This window comes from Mastigoproctus giganteus, chromosome 10 (genome assembly GCF_048544385.1).
Source record: "Mastigoproctus giganteus isolate SK-2022 chromosome 10, ASM4854438v1, whole genome shotgun sequence".
NCBI lineage: Eukaryota > Metazoa > Arthropoda > Arachnida > Uropygi > Thelyphonidae > Mastigoproctus > Mastigoproctus giganteus.
This window is the reverse complement of record NC_143584.1, coordinates 123,001,167-123,015,883: the sequence shown is the minus strand read 5'-3', so window position 1 is coordinate 123,015,883 and position 14,717 is coordinate 123,001,167. Positions and strand designations below refer to the sequence as shown.

Genomic DNA, 14,717 nt, shown 5'->3' with positions numbered 1-14,717 from the left:
CTAAATGCATTAAGAATCTGCAGGTAAAAGACACACTGGGTGGCAGCAACCACAGTGTACTAATGTGGAATTTAAATAAAGACATAACTGAGGGGGGCAGTTGCCCTCTGAATCACAGCCTTTTAAAGTGCACTGCTTGCATGATGTTTGTGGAGCAATCGGGTATGGGACATGATATTGCCATGGGGGATGTCTTTGTGTGTGCACGACGCAAGGAGTCTAACAAAATCAGGCGACAACTCAGTGTTGTTATGGGCCTATATGAGAGCTTGAAGGACAGGGTGGATGCCCTCAAAGGATCTAAAGTGAGGGGCCCATCAAGCTTTCAGCTGCACACATCAACGCCAGGCGCCTCCGTAGCCAGGTGGGAAGGAGCAGCAGTGCGTAGCACACGCTTCTTGATTAGACTGGGGTTCGAGCCCGTCACCACCAAATACGGAGGATGCGGAAAGGTTAAGGAATGACCACCGCATATCCTGGAGCAATATGGCCTTAGTTGCTAATGCTCCTAAAAACCAAAATCAACAACAACAACATCAACGCCAGAGCTTGCACTTGGTCCTTGGTCATCACGCACCAAGGCAGAATGCGCTGGGCCCACAGGAACTAGTAGTTGTTGGTGACTCTATTGTCAGGGAAACGGGGAACATGCTTTCTAAAAAGGATAGGTGGAACAGGACCAGGGTATATCTGCCAGGGGTTGATGAGGTTGTAGAGCAGATATCATCTTTTAAGGTCGCAAAAGCTGATATAGTTGTACACGTTGGCACTAATGATATTAAGAGTACGAGACCGGCAGATTTACTTAACAAGTACAGGTCACTGTTGAAAAAAAGCCGTGAATTAGGGTTCAATTTGAAAGTGTCTGCAATTCTGCCCAGACACGATAGGAGGGAATATATGATGAGAGCCTTGTTGATCAATTCTGCCCTGGAAAGATTGTGCAAGGCTCAAGGGGTAGAATTTTTTTCAGCCTATTATGTACTTGTTAACAGAAGGTACTGCTTCTACAGGGATGGGATACACTTAAATAGAAAGGGTGCAAGAATATTTGCTGATGCTATCGAGGCAGTGTTAGGTGGGTCGGAAAACTGCTAGCTTGGGGGATACAAGAACTAATAGATTAACAGTAGCCACTGGCAGAGGTGAAAGTGATTCTTGCACTGCTTCTATTGGAATAAGCAGAAGCCTGGAAAACAAGATGCAAGATATTCCGGAGACTGCTGGGAGTCATTGCGGTACAAGTAAACACATGGGTTGTGTTAGGGTAGCTAAGAAAAAGAACAGGTGCATGTATACTTCTGTGTACACCAATGCTAGGAGTTTGGTAAATAAATTTGATGAATTTGAGGTATTGCTCAAAACATCAAAGGCGGATATTGTTGGGATATCAGAGACGTGGTGTCACACAGATATAAGGAATGCAGAACTGGAATTTGGGGAGTACAACGTCTACAGAAAGGATAGACAGGATAGGAAGGGAGGAGGGGTTATGCTATTAGTTAAGAAACACATAAAATCCAAGGAAGTGAAGCCAGTCGACATCACTGGACAGTGCAGTGTCAAGTCAGTTTGGTGTGACATAAGCATTGGGAGATCAAAATTGAGAGTAGGAGTGTGCTATAGGCCTAATGACTCTGATGAGTATAATAAGAAACTGTACAGGGAAATAGAGTGGACCAGTAAATCAGAGAGTCTTATAATGGGGGCTTTTAATTTCCCAGATATTGACTGGAATTTGTGGGTTGGTCACTCACACACTAGCAAGGCTTTTGTGGATTTATTAGATGAATGTTTTCTACATCAGCATGTTCGGGAGGCAACTAGAGGGAGTAATACTCTTGAGTTGATTATCAGTAGTGATTCTTCATGCATTAAGAATCTGCAGATAAAGGAACCACTAGGTGGCAGTGATCACAGTGTGCTGAAGTGGGATTTACTCAAAGAGGTAACTACGATCGGGGTAAAGGGAAGGGTTATTGTTTTCATAAAGGCGACTACGATGGTCTGACACAGTATTTAAATTCTATACAGTGGGACCAACTGATGTTGTTACCAACAGCAAATTCAAAATGGGAAGCATTCAAAGAACTTATCTTTTTTAGCTACTAGGCTTTACATACCAACTAAGAAATATTATTCAAGGTTTAGGCCTAAATGGATGTCAGATGAACTAATGAGACATATGGCAGAGAAGAAAAATGCATGGGATACATATAAATTAACACGGGACACAGAAGCCTATGATAGATATAAGCTAATCTGTAACCAAGTTACAAAGGAAGTTAGGCAGGCGAAGGCAGATTACGAGAAATCTTTGGCAAGAAATGCAAAAAAATACAGCAAAGAGTTCTTTACTTATGTAAACTCTAGAAGGAAGGGGATGAATCAGATTGGTCCACTTGATATCGATGGTTCAACTGTTGATGATCCTGCTCAGGTAGCTAACAAACTAAATGAATATTTTGCATTGACATTCACACATGAGGAGTTATTCAGCGAGGGGAATGCCAGAGGTGTATTTAACTCTGGCAGTAAGCTAGATAATCTTGTAATAACTGAGAGTAAAGTGGAGGAGAAATTGTTGAAGATAAACACAAGAAAGGCACCCGAGGTGGATGGGATCTATCCAGTTATATTAAAGGAGGCAGCAAAGGAAGTAAGCAAACCCTTAGCCATAATTATGAGAGCTTCCTTGGATTCAGGGGAGGTACCCATAGACTGCAGATGTGCAAATGTGAATCAAATTCAAAAAGGAGGATCAAAGGCTGACACAAGTAATTATAGACTTGTGAGTTTAACTTCTGTTCCAGGAAAATTAATGGAGGCACTGGTTAAAGAAGCACTGCAGGATCATCTAGACAAGACTTCGGTTATAGCTCAGACACAGCATAGTTTTGTTAAGGGGAAGTCTTGCCTGACCAATTTGATTGGATACTATGATGCAGTCACAAAAGAACTGTATGCAGGGAATAACTTTGATTATATACTTGGATCTTAGAAATGCTTTTGATACTGTTGCACATCTTTGATATTATATACTTGGATCTTAGAAAGGCTTTTGATACTGTTGCACATGGAAGACTGCTGCACAAATTGGAGCAGTGTGGCATTGGAGGCAAATTGCTGCTATGGATAAAGGGGTGGTTGAGTGGGAGAAGACAGAGAGTGGTAATCAATGGACACTGCTCATCGTGGTAATGTAATTAGTGAAGTCCCTCAGGGTTCAGTGTTGTGTCCATTATTGTTTTCTGTATTTATAAATAATATTGATGATGGTATATCAAGCTTAATGTCCAAGTTTGCAGACGATACAAAGGTTGGCAGGGTTGTTAAGGACACTACTGATGCTATGCTGCTGTAACAGGATCTGGAAAGGTTGAGCAGATGGGCTGAGAGGTGGCGAATGAAGTTTAACATTGACAAATGTAAGGTACTACATTAGCATTAGCATTAGCATTAGTAGAGGCATTTGATGCAAGAAAGCAAGCTTATGCAGCATCAGCCAAAAAAAAAAAAAAAAAAAACCCACTTCCACTTCACCCCTCTGTTCGTTCAAAATACCTGTCCAGCTGAGCCTTAAACTTATTTAGGCTATCAACATATGGGAAACAGCAACCCCAGAGAAACGTATCAACTCTGTGGTACTACACTGATAGTGGTAGAGAATGAACAGGACCTGGGGGTAATTGTGCATGCAGATATGAAGTTCTCTGAGCAGTGCAGATGGGCCTGCAAGAGTAGCTCATGGTGTCTTATCAGTGATATGCCGCAATTTTTCTAGCAGGGATAAGGAGGTGATTATTCCCTTATATAAGGCAATGGTCCGGCCACACCTTGAGTACTGTATACAGGTCTGGAGGCCTCATTTCAAGAAGGATGTAGAGCTGTACAGAGAAGGGCAACAAGATAAGTGAATGGAACAAAGGGTTGCCCTTATGAAGAAAGGCTTAAGTTTTGCAAATTACAGTGTCAGGAGACTAGGCACCGGCAAGGTGATCTGATAGAGGTGTATAAAGCCTTGAATGGTTTGAGCATGCTCAATGCTGATGGAATTCTGCCTCTTGCTCAGAATAATCACCTGAGCGGGCATAAATTCAAATTGAGGAAAGACAGATGTAGGACAGATGTGCGGAAATTTGCCTTTAGCCAGTAGTTGGTTGGTGGAACTGACTTCCATCCCTTGTTGTGGAAGTTGATAGCCTAAATAAATGTAAGGCTCAGCTGGACAGGTATTTCGAACGAACGGAGGGGTGAAGTGGAAGTTGTTTTTTTTTTTTTTTTTTGGCTGATGCTGCATAAGCTTGCTTTCTTGCATCATATGCCTCTACTAATGCTAATGGCAAGGGTAAAGGTAAAGGCTTTCATAAGAGTGATTATACTGGTCTCAGACAGTTTTTAAATTCTGTGCAGTGGGACCAACTGATGATGTTACCAACAGCAAATTCTAAATGGAAAGTATTCAGTCAGGGAAGTAATCAAAGAAACTACTACGCTTTTCATACGAACGAAGAACTATTGAGACACATTATAAAGAAGAAAAGTGTATGGGATGCATATAAATTACTTTGTAAACAAGTGAAAAAGTAAATTAGTCAAGCTAACACAGATAAGAAGTTTCTGGCAAAAAATGAAAAAAAACAGCAAAGACTTCTATGCTTATATTAACAATATAAGCAGGGGTTGAATTACATTGGGCAACTTGATGTCTATGGGTTATAGCTTATTCAATTTGTCAGGTTACAGACAAATTGAATAAGGTATTTTGTATGTCCATTCACATATGAGGAATTCTTTAGGAAAGGAAATGGCAGAAGTTTATCCAACTCTAACAGAGAGCTAAATGATTTTTGTGGAAGAGAAATTGTTAAAGATGGACATAAAAAAGGCACCTGCGGTGGATGGAATCTATCCAATTATATTAAGAGTGGCAGCAAAGGAGGTAAGCGAACCCTTTGCCATAATTATGGAAGCATCCTTGGATTCAGGGAAGGAACCTGTGTACTGCAGATGTGCAAATGTATCCCCAATTCATAAAGGAGGATCAAAAGGTGGCATGAGTAATTACAGACCTGTTAGCTTAACATCTGTTACAGGGAGAATAATGGAATCACTGGTTAAAGAAGTAACACAGGACCATCTGGACAGGAATGCAATTACTGCAGTCACAGTATGGATTTGTTAAGGGGCAGTGTTGTCTAACCAATCTGATAGGTTACTATGATGCAGTGACCAAGGAACTGGATGCAAAAAACAGTTTTGACATCATATATTTGGATTTCAGGAAGGCTTTTGATACAGTTGCGTCTAAAAGACTGTTGTACAAACTGGAGCAATGTGGCATTAAAGGCAAGTTACTTCTACAGATAAAGGGACTACTAAGTGGAAGTAGACACAGAGTGGTTATCAATGGGCACTACTTTTCATGGACTAATGTTATTAGTGGACTTGTCCAGGGTTCAATGCTGAGTCCATTGTTGTTTTCAATATTTAACAGTGATATTGATGAAGGTATCAAGCTTAATGTCTAAGTTTACAGATGATGCAGAGGTTGGAGAGTTGTTAATGATAGTCAGTTAGCTACTGCAAGGTCTAGGAAAACTGGGTTGATGGGCTGAGAAATGACAAATGCATAATATTGCATATGGGTAGCAGTAACCCTAGAGTAATTTATCAACTGTGTGGTACTACACTCAGGGTAGAATGAAAAAGATCTGGAGTAATTATGCTCTCAGACATCAGATTCTCTAAGCAGTGCAGACTGGGGTTTTGTCAATGATATAGAGAAACTTTGCTAGCAGGGATAAGGAGGTTATTATCCCTTTATATGCCATGAATAGCCTGCATCTTGAGTAATGTATACAGGTCTGGAGGCCTCACTTTAGAATAGATCTGCTGGAATGTATACAGGGAAGGGCAACCAGACTGTGAAAGGAACAAAAGAGTGCTCTTATCTAGAAAGGCTTCATTTCTGCAAATGCAGTATCTCCAGACTAGGCACCTGTGGGGAGATCTGATTGAGGTGTTTAAAGCCTTGAATGGATTGAGTAAGCTGAATGTTAATAGTATTCTTCCACTTGCTGAGACTACACACATGAGAGGGCATAAATTCAAGTTGAGGAAGAATGGTTGCAGGATAGATGTGCGTTTGCCTTCAGCCAGGCGCCTCCGTAGCCAGGTGGGAAGGAGCAGCAGTGCGCAGCACACGCTTCTTGATTAGCCCGGGGTTCGAGCCCGTCACCACCAAATACGGAGGATGCGGAAAGGTCAGGGACTGACCACCGCATATCCCGGAGCAATATGGCCTTAGTTGCTAATGCTCCTAAAAACCAAACAACAACAACAACAACAGCCTTCAGCCAGCAGGTAGTTGATTGTTGGAACAGGCTTCCACCTGTTATTGTTGGTAGCGGATGGGGTGAATAAATTCAAGAAAGAACTAGACAAATTCTTGGAGAATACAGATGAATGAGTTGCGTATGATTTTTTTTTTTTTTTTTTGGCTGATGCCATATATACTTTCTTTCTTGCATCATTTTCCATTACTACTATGACTAGTACTATTACTACTACTATTAGGTATATGGAGTCAGGCAACATTCCAAAATAATTTCAGTCATGTTTTAATTAAAGCAAGAGTAGGTTGGTCCAACCTCCTTCACCACTAACCATAAAACAAAAAAATCAACCATTCCTATGAAATTTTAAAAGTTAAACTTTGAAAATTTTAAATTCAACCCAAAGAAACTAAAGACATATTAAATATATTGAAATTATTCACAATCTGAAACATAGCCAATTTATTAAGCTATTGGGACTGTTTGAGTCTGTAATAATTATCCTCTTGTTCTAATAAATTAATTAAATACTTCTTGTGGCAAAGTGTCTTTATTAAACTCACTTCAATTTTTATTCACTTTGTAAACTATTACAGCATTAAAAATCACTTTGTTGAACACGTGTTCACTTATATACTTCCAAATAATTTTGAACTTAAAATAAACATTGCAAGCTGTTGTTGTTGTTGTTTGGTTTTTAGGAGCATTAGCAACTAAGGCCATATTGCTCCGGGATATGCGGTGGTCATTCCATTGACCTTTCCGCATCCTCCGTATTTGGTGGTGATGGGCTCGAACCCCGGTCTAATCAAGAAGCGTGTGCTACGCACTGCTGCTCCTTCCCACCTGGCTACGGAGGCGCTCTACATTGCAAGCAGGTGTCAGTTTAATTTTTCTTGCACACAGTGAACATAATCATATATTGAGTATAAAGTTATCCAGAAAAGTATTTCCTCTTTGGACTCTGACAATTATGGTTAGGGCCATGAGAAGTCAATACTATATATGAAGTCTATAATTGGCATGTATTGGTCAGTATGTATTGGCCTGTGCAAGGAAAATAAAAACCAGAATTTGCAAGAAAAATAAAACACAGCCTGACTAGCTATAGTCTGAATTGGAAAATCAAGTCTCCAAATGGTGTCATGATACTTATCCACTGCACTTACACAGAGCTGCATTTGCTAAGGTCATGACACATTAATATAATGTACTAATTGTATGTATGCTATGGTTGGTTTGCCTGTTCTGTGATATAAAAAATTAGGTTTCCTGGAGCCCTTGTCCAAGACCAACTAACTTGAGACCAAGCAGAGCCAGAACTAGGGTGGGGTGAGCTGGGTGCCAGCCCATGTGCAGCATTTTAAGGTTGCATTCAACCAGTTATATATTTAAAATTGCTTCATTTTTGATTTAATTACAGTCAGACCTGTGTTTAACAAACTTCTTTATACCGAATTTTTTGAATTCCTTTTATTAATTACATTTAAACATTTCTGTAGAATGAAGCAAATCTAACGGATTATGAGAGACTTAAGTTTGTATGCTTTATTTCCACCTCTGTCCTTTAGGCAATTTAAGCAATTTGGAAGTGCAAATTAAGGTTTAAAGGGATTACCTTTTCACGATATAAGTGGAACATAAAACATATGCAGCCACCTATCCCATATACCGAGAAGTCATGCTAGTCACCTTCTTTCTATAACCAGTCAAAAGATTAAGCCATATTCCTGACACAGATAATAGCTTCTGCTCAACTTGTGTTCTTTGTTTAAAATAAAAATAAAAATTTTATTAAAAGAAATACTGCATTATCTTTGTACGTGCTACTTATGATTCCAGAAATTTTTGTGAGAGTGAAAAAAAGGGATTTATAATCACTTACGGAAAAAAATATCAGGGAGGAATAGTGCTTTACAAATTTAGAAAATAACAGAGAAACTCCAATTACAAACTTCTATAAAGGATGGCCCGTTTTGTGAGGTTATGCCTCTGAGCTTTTCGGTTTGTCCTCCAGTGGTTAGCACTGGAGGACAAACAAAATTTTTCAAATATCTGTTGATATTTCAACACATATTTGAAAAATTATGTTTTATCAATTCTGCAAGATATAAAATCTGTAACCCCTTTACAACTTCTCCAATTCGTTCATGAATATTGTCTAATAGAATCTTATCTAAATATAGAAATAGCACTATGGATTTTTCTTACACTGCCTGTAACAGTAGCTTCTTGTGAAAGGTCCTTCAAAGCGAATAAAATTCAATTAAAATAATATACCATCATTGCATATTTTTAGTTTACGTTATAATGTTAAAAGTTCTATATTTTGCAATATTTTGTATTTATGAATTTATACTAGATATATAAACAAACTATCTGGTTTTCTAATTTTTTTTGTAGTTATATGTACTTTATGTAGTTTATATAGAATTAAATTCTCTGTAGATATAAATGAATATTTGTAAGTTTCTTTTTCTTTGATATTTTTGTTTTGTTATATTCATTGTATTATTTAAATTATTTTATTAATAAATATATGCAAATCATAGGCCGTTACAATAGTAATTTTTATAAATTCATAAAGATTGCAGGGGTGTAGCAAGGGAGGTGCAGAGGGGGGGGGGAATTTCCCCCAGGCACTGAGCTTCAGGGGCACAAACTGAAGGAATTATCTATCATAATCAGGGGTGCTAGGAAGACATGTTTCCCCCGGGTGTCGATGACCCTAGTTACGCTACTGAAAGATTAACTACCTGCATATAACGGGGGCGTACTTATAACACTTATGCCCCAGGCATAGGATTAACTAGGTTTCCGACTCTGACTCTTGTTCTTCCATCCCAGGGGGAAATTTCTAAAGGCCTTCAACAGGACATGAACTCGAGCATTTTCCACACAGTACTGTGGAACTCAAGCCTTTTCCCACATGGTAATGTTAAAAAGGCTTCTGTTCAATTCCTGTTGTTGTGAAAGTACTGTAAAAGTTTGAATAAAACCATGAAATGCAGTAAAGTGGTGAAATAGTATACCAGGTAGTTATAAAATAAGTTTCCCTATTCAGGAGACCCTAGTGTCAAAATGGTTAGAGTTAGTGCTGTGAAAATCAGTGAGTATGTCATTTAGGGTAGGGGGAAGCAATCTGTAGAAGAAAAAAAAAATTTGTTCAAATTTCTGCCAGTAGGGAAAAATGGCACTGCCCAGGTGTAAAAGTTAGCATTAACATTAGTAAAGGCATACGATGCAAGCTTATGCAGCATCAGCCAGAAAAAAAAAAAAAACTCTCCCATTTCACCCCTCCATTCGTTCCAAATAGCCTTAAATTTATTTAGTTTAGCTCAGCCTTAAATTTATTTAGGCTATTAGTTTCCACAACAAAAGATGGAAGCCTGTTCCACCAATCAAATACCCACTGGCTAAAGGCAAATTTCCATACATCTATTCTACAACTATCTTTCCTCAATTTGAAACTGTGCCCCCTCAGGTTCTTAGTCTAAGCAAGAGGAAGAATCCCATCAGCATTCAGCTTACTCAACCTATTCAAGGCCCTATACACCTCAATCACATCACCTCACAGGTGCTGCAATTTGCAGAACATATTTTAAGCCTTTCTTGGTAAGAGCACTCCTTTGTTTCCCTCACCAATCTTGTTGCCCCTCTTTGTACTCTTTCTAGCAACTCTACATCCTTCCTAAAATGAGGCCTCCAGACCTGTACGCAGTACTCTAGGTGTGGTGTGACCATTGCCTTGTATAATGGGATAATCACTTCCCTGTCCCTGCTAGAAAAATTCCTACATATCATTGACAAGACTCCATGACCTGCCCTGGCAGCCTGTCTGCACTGCTCAGCAAACTTCATATTTGACTGCACAATTACCTCCAGGTCTTTTTCACTTTCCACTTCCCTGAGTGTACAACACAGTTGGTATGTTTCTCTTTGGTTATTGGTTATTGCTACCCATATGCAGTACTTTGCATTTGTCAATGTTAAACTTCAGTTGCCACTTCTCAACCCATTTTCCCAACTTATCCAAATCCAGTTGGAGTAGCATACTGTCTTTACTGTCATTAACAACCCTGCCAACCTTTGTATCATCTGCAAACTTAGACATTAAACCTGATATACCTTCATCAGTATCACTGATAAATGTACAAAACAAAAATGGGCCCAACACTGAACCCTGGAGAACTCCACTAATAACATTTGTCCACGAAGAGCAGTGTCCATTGATTACCACTCCCTGTCATCTCCCACTCAACCATTCCTTTATCCATTGTAGCAACTTATCCTTAATGCCATACTTCTCCAATTTGTACAGCAGTCTTCCATGTGCAACAGTATCACAAGCTTTCCTTAAATCCAAGTATATGATATCAAAATTATTTTTGGCATTCAGTTCCTTTGTGACCAATCAATCCATAGTATCCAATCGAGTTGGCCAGACAAGACCTCCCTTTAACAAACCCATATTGTGTCTTAACTATTACTGCAGTCTTGTCTAGATGATCCTGCAATGCTTCTTTAACCAGCGATTCCATTATTTTCACCTGAACACAAGTTAAACTAACAGGTTTATAGTTACTTGTGTCACCTTTTGAACCCCATTTGTGAATTGGTGATACATTTGCACACCTCCAGTCCATGGGGACCTCCTCTGAGTCCAAGGAAGCTCTCATAATTATGGCCAAGGACCTGCTTACTTCCTTTGCTGCCTCCTTTAATCCTTTAATATAACTGGATAGATCCTGCCCACCCCAGGTGCCTTCCTTATGTTTAACTTCAACAATTTCTCCTCCACTTTGCTCTCAGTTATTACAAAATCACTTAGCTCCCTGTTAGCGTTTGATAAACTCCTGGCACTCTCCTCATTGAATAACTCCTCATGTGTGAATGTAGATGCAAAATACTCATTCAGTTTATCAGCTACCTGAGCATGATCATCAATAGTCAATCCATCTATGTTAAGTGGTCCAATCTGATTCATCCTTTTCCTTCTAGAGTTTTCATAAGTGAAGAACTCTTTGCTGTTTTCTTTGCATCCTTTGCCAAAGATTTCTCGTAATCTGCATTTGCCTGCCTAACCTCCTTTGTGACTTGATTACAGACTAGTTTATACCTGCCATAGTCTTCTGTGTCACCTAATACTTTATATGCATCCCATACATTCTTCTTCTCTGCCACGAGCCTCATTAATTCATCTGACGTCCACTTAGGCCTAAACCTTGAACAGTATTTCTTAGTTGGAATTAAAAGCCTAATAGCCTCCAAAATTAAGTCACTAAAGGCTTTCCATTTAGAATTCAACGTCGGTAATATCATCAGTTGATCCCCTTGTACAGAGTTGTCATTTACCTCAAGACATAATGCTTGTGCAAATGACATCCTGTTAGATAAAAGAAAGGCCAATGCCACCATCAATAACTGTTATGGCTCTTACAAAAAAGGAACGTGCTCTTTTAGTAAAACTGTTCTACCAGAATAATAGTAATGCTAATGCAGCACTATGTGAATATCAGAAACTTAAAGGTTTGCGTAAAGGACCTTTGACATCAATGGGGCTTCGAAAACTAATAAAGAAATTTGAAGCGACCAGGCGGGGAATTAGGTGTAATTACGGAGGCAGTGGATGAAGTGGCAGTTGCAATGGCCTCCAGGTCAGAATGCGAAACACTACCAGTCAGTAGAGCCAGAGGCGTGTCAAGAGACTTGAACCTTCCATGGTTTACTGTACGTGAAGTGCTTCAAATAATTTTATGCTGGTTCCCATAAAAGATTCACTTAGTGCAAGAACTAAAGTCCTGTGATCGGCAACAATGAATAGACTTTGCTCTACGATTTCTGGCTCATATGGAACTTGGCGATACATGGACTCGAATGATCTTGTGGTCTGATCAGGCACATTTCACTCTTCATGGGGCTGTAAATGCACAAAACTGCCGAATATGTGGGACTTCTCGTCCATCTGCTGTGCATGAAAAACCACTACAAGCTCCATATGTTACAGTATGGTGTGGATTCGCAGCAGAGTTTATAATTGGACCATTTTTCTTTGAAGAATCTACACCTCATAACCCTATAAGGTGTATGGTAACTAGTACATGGTACTGTGCTCTTCTAAGCGATCACATTATTCCTGCTCTGCAAGAAAGGCAATGCTTGGAGACTGTAGTGTTCATGCAAGATGGTACCCCTCCCCCTGTTGATCGACAAATGAAGGAACTGCTCCATTGTGCATTCGGAAATGATTGCATCATTTCTAGAGACTTTCCACAGTTCTGGCCAGCCCGATCAGCAGATCTCAATCCCTGCCATATCTGGCTATGGGGATACCTGAAAGACAGAGTTTATTGTGGCGGCATACAGATGTTGTCAATTTGAAAGCAAGCGTTAAACAGCATGTAGCCAACATCCCCAATGAGATGCTACACGAAGCTGTCACACGCAGTTCTTAGTTTTCAAAATGTCATCTCAAGTGAAGGAAAGCACATAGATCAATATCTGTAGATTTCTAATTTATGATATTAAAATCTAATCCTAAGTTAAGTATTCCATCTCATGTTTACAGTACCAATTTCTCCCTTGGTGGGGGAAATTTGAACTAATGTTTTTTCTTCTACAAATCGCTTCCCCATACCCTAAAATGACATATCTACTGATTTTCACAGTGCTATCTCTACCGTTCTGATACTAGTGTCTCCTGAATAGGGAAACTTATTTTATAACCACCAGGTAAATGCAATTTGGCTTTTTATTATAGCACTGCTTTATTGTATTAACTATGAGGGGTGATCATTTAATTTGTGAACTGGTGCAAGATCTTATCTTAATTGTCAACATCTGGATCTTCTCTGGATTTCTCCTCCTTGAAATATTCTCCCTTGAACTTTATACACTTTTGGATTCGTCGTGTCATACCCATACATTAAATTTTTCTTGCAAGGCATTTTTTGAAAAACTGCGAAGTGCTTCCTTTGTGGTTCTGCAAGCATCTTTATCAGAAGTGAAGCACATGCATTTCAGAGCTTTCTTCAGATGTGGAAACAGGAAAAAAACCACACAACGCTAAGTCTGGTGAACAAGCAGGATGTGGGAGAACCTTGGCACCTATGGCAGTGATCACTGGCTGCACAATATTAGCTGTATGGGGCCTGGCATTGCTTTGATGGAGAAATCACTTCACACTCTAAAGTTCTTGATGTTTCTCATGAATGGCACGGCAAAGTTTGACTCTGAGAACTTGAAAGTATGCTTCCTTATTCATAGTTGCTCCATGAGACACAAAATGTGATATGTAACAAGAATGCCTTTTATATCAAAAAACACATGAACCATTTGTTTGTCAACCAAACAAGAAGCTCAAAATTTCTTAGGTCTTGGTGAATCAGAATGCTTCCACTCACTCGACTGTTGTTTTGTCTCCGGATCATATAGTGAAAAATCCAAGTTTCACCACATGGCAACTTTCAATTTAATAAGTTTTGACCCTGAGTTTCAAAACAATCAATCATTTCTTTGCACTGGTCTACTCTTTGCTGTTTTTGTTCTGGGGTCAAATTGTGTGGAATCCTGTGGGCACAGATCACAACTTTTTCAGGTGATCTTTCACAATATTGTGAGCACTACAATATGAAATGGACGTTCTTATAGCTATTTCATGAAGTGTAATTCACCTGTCTTCCTCTAAGATTTCTGGGTTTTTGTGATTTGCTCAGGAGTTGTTGAGGTAAAAGGTTGACCAGGTCTTGGGTCGTCCTTGCTTCAAAATGATCATCAGTGACATGCGGCTAAAAAAATCTCTTCATGCAACACTAACTCGACAAGTACTGGCATGCGCAGAGTGTGTGCTCAGTAGCGATCAGGGAGAGCACCTCTGGTGGCATTTAGTAGTAGTAGTGGCATGTGATGCAAGAAAGCAAGTGTATGAGCCTAGGCAGCATCAGCCAAAAAAAATAATAAAATTCACACAACCATTCCCTCTAAATGTTTGTCCAGTTTGTCCTTAAATTTATTTAGCCTATCAACTTCCACAACGACAGATGGAAGTTTGTTCCAGCAATTAACCACCCACCTGGCTATAGGCAAATTTCCGCATATCTATTCTACATCGGTCTTTCCTTAATTTGAATTTATGCCCCCTTAGGTTCGTAATCTGCACAAGTGGAAGAATCCCATCAGAATTCAGTGTGCTCAACCCATTCAAAGCCTTATCAGATCACCGCACAGTATATTACACCTCAATCAGATCACCGCGCAGGTGCCTAGTCTCCAGCCACTGCAATTTGCAGAACTTAAGCCTCTCTTGGTAAGAGGATCCCTTCATTCCCTTCACCAATCTTGTTGCCCTTCTCTGTACACCTCAAGCAAATCTACATCCTT

The 14,717-nt window shown here is 39.5% G+C and overlaps 1 protein-coding gene across 1 annotated transcript in view; it reads left to right on the top strand.

Moving 5' to 3' along the window:
* Positions 1 to 14,717, top strand: part of LOC150079264 (ATP-dependent translocase ABCB1-like) — a 350,147-nt gene that overhangs the window by 311,045 nt on the left and 24,385 nt on the right. The window lies entirely within an intron of this gene.